This window comes from Octopus bimaculoides, chromosome 14 (genome assembly GCF_001194135.2).
Source record: "Octopus bimaculoides isolate UCB-OBI-ISO-001 chromosome 14, ASM119413v2, whole genome shotgun sequence".
NCBI classification, from domain to species: Eukaryota; Metazoa; Mollusca; class Cephalopoda; order Octopoda; family Octopodidae; genus Octopus; species Octopus bimaculoides.
In genome coordinates this window covers 2,311,557-2,314,727 of record NC_068994.1, presented here as the reverse complement: position 1 = coordinate 2,314,727, position 3,171 = coordinate 2,311,557, and the positions used below count along the sequence as shown (strand labels likewise).

Genomic DNA, 3,171 nt, shown 5'->3' with positions numbered 1-3,171 from the left:
CTTTCGTTTGAATTGACTGAATGTTATCAAATGTTGGTCAGATGGTTTAACATTGTCTAAAAGTTTAGAATCAGCAGCAATGTCTGCTACATATGTTCCTGGACTTCTCTCTTCTTCCACATGGTAGGTAAGGTCTATGGTGAGGACACAGTGGACCATTGATAATACAACAGACAATGACAGTATCATGTTGCTGTTGTTGTTAAATGCTGGTACTGCTTAAAAATGCCTAGTTATGATGACTGAACCTAAAACAAAAATGCATTCACTTCATTAGTCAATATAAAAATGAACCACAGTTTTACGTACACAATTAGCATTGAAACCTTACCAATATAAGAATATATTATTTTACATATGAAGATTTAAGAGGAAATGAGTACTTTTTGTATGAATGTTTCTAAAAAACTGAAAAAAATAAACAACTTCATATTGCATGAAACATTTGATTAACCAAACTGGAATTAATTATATAACTTTACAAAAAAAAAATAAAGACTCATCAAAAAATCTATCACCTATAAAACTACAAAAATTTAGTCTGTGATAATGTAGATTGTTTAGTTAATTCAAATTTGTAACAATACACAATATTCAGTGCTTTACTTATTCCCTTAAACGTTAGTTTTATGTATGAGCAATCTATTGTTATTCATTTGTATAAAAATTTGTCATCATAAATAACACAACAGTCAAATTACTGTCATATTTTATACATCCCTCTGTTTTACTGTTGATATAATATTAAACCATTTCCTACTTTCTTGCATTATAATCACCATAAATACTGAAGTGGTTCCTACAAATATCTAATACCTGAAACCTGATTATATTTACATTCAACCCTGTTGCTTTTCCAGTTTCAGTTTCTGGAAGCCTCCCATTCACTTTCCAATAAACATTACATTATTTGCTCATTGTTGTTCCTATAGCCTCTTCTGCTCATTTACTTTACTTCCGAGAAAAAATAAGAATTCGTAAGTAGAAAGAGTCTCTACTGAATTTGAAGTCAATAATTGTGTAGGTCAGGGTCGGCAGTTCTCTAAAACTCATTATCAGCCATTGTATATTTTAAACAAACTACTTTCCAACCATCACTCTATTAACGAGTGAGTTAATTTGAAGACTGAAAAGTTTGTCAAAAACAAAGGCTAAAATTCAACAGTCTAAGAAGAAATTCAGGACAACCAAACAATTTGATGACTAGATATTAATTATTGCAGTTTAAGTAATTTATATAAAATCACATACGAAAATACATTATTATGAAACTGTGACATGATAATGAAAATGATGATGTTGATGAATATTTTTTTCATAAATTTTAAACCTAATTAATATCTAAAATAATCATCAACTTAAATTTCTGCAAAAAATATTAGCTTCAAAAATTAACAAAATCTAACAAAAGTTTGTAATTAAATATTGGCAAGGTTAGCATAAAATACAATTAAAAAATTTTGACAGTTTTATAAATAAATTATGAAAGGAAGTAAAGTCGGAAGATATGTTCAAAAACAAATTATGTATAATTATATCTTCCAAGTATGCTTTGTAAGCTAACAAAATATATATATATGTACTGTATTGTTCATATTCTGTCAACTTCAGACAGAACTCGCTGTTCTCTTTTTATTGTCTCATATAAGCTGCCACCATATCTCTTCACCCCATAACAGCTACAAATCCTAATATGGCTGCCATTATTCCAACCAAAATCTTTAACCTACTGTTAGCTCATCACAGATAATAATCTGTACAGTAAGAGCAGATTGAGACAAACTGCAGCACACTTCTTATATATAGCAAATCCCTAAACTTGTCAAATATACCATTTACTATATAGACATAAAAGTAGATCTTCCTTATATCAACAGAAAACTACAAAACCACAAATGAGGTTGCCTCTGCATAATCATTTAACTGGCTAGAAACAATAGTCAGATCCTCTCAAATCTGTCTTAAAATAGAAAGGAAGAAATAGACATTATACCAGTAGATACTATGAAAGATTAGATGATCAAGCTAGGATGTCTTTCATCATAACTTTCCTCAACCAGGTCTGACATAACGTTAAATAACAGCAACCATTAACATTATACACTAATCTCTACTGTTAATAACCAATATATGTAACAAATATTATACACATATTGGTAATATTGCTTCAATACAATAGAATATTAAAACATTTGGCTGACAACATCTAATCAAAGCTAAAACATATAAAAGAATAAAAGTATATATATATATAATATGAACAAAATTACTATAGAAAACATGTCATATATTCAATGTCTTTGTTCTCTTTGTTAATATTGAATATACAAGAACAAATCTAGCAGATTCAGTGAGATTTATAATATCAAATAAGATTATAAGAGATTAAATAGAAACTTACCTCTTTAATAATTATATCATTGGTTATTCAGTGAGAATAGAAAGATGTATTGTTGTAGAAAGATCCATTGTACGTTCTGCTGTAATGGTGTGACAATGGCTGTATGGTGATGGAGTAGTGTAGCACGTCAGGCAGATAGTCTGCTGCTAGGAGAGGGTTGCATGTGTTATTGAAGCTGTATTATTGAAGTTGTATGTTTGTGGGAGTACATCTAATAGTATTCTGTATGTATTTATTCTTAAAGATGATGTTTACTATTTACAAATATATGGATATATATTCAAATAGCTGCAATATTGTGTCATGAAACACGACAAAATTATTTGGCTTAGTAACACGAGTATTGTAAATGCTATTCTTTGTAAGTGATTTCTTTCTATGTTTTACTGAGGATCTGATTGGTTGAATGACCTAACCAGAAGGACCAATGAAGATGTTCTCTTTCTTGGCAAAACACACTGGACTTTTATAAGGAAGAAAGTGAGATTGCATGATGTTCATTCTTTCTCATGATGATTACAAACATTAATAATTATTTCTATACAGAAGTATATTTCTCTTAGAATTGAATGTTAAAATTCTCATTATATTTATATTTATTTATGCTTCAATAAGAATGTTTATATATTCTTTTCTGCTCTAGGCTCAAGGCCCGAAATTTTTGGGGAGGGGGCCTGTCGATTAGATCGACCCCAGTAAGCAAATGGTACTTAATTTATCGACCCCAAAAGAATGAAAGGCAAAGTCAACCTCGATGGAATTTGAACTCA

At 29.6% G+C, this 3,171-nt stretch overlaps 1 protein-coding gene across 1 annotated transcript in view; it reads right to left on the bottom strand.

The window, feature by feature from the left end:
- The window catches only part of LOC106877100 (cadherin-related tumor suppressor-like), a 49,627-nt gene that overhangs the window by 29,969 nt on the left and 16,487 nt on the right, over positions 1–3,171 (bottom strand). The window lies entirely within an intron of this gene.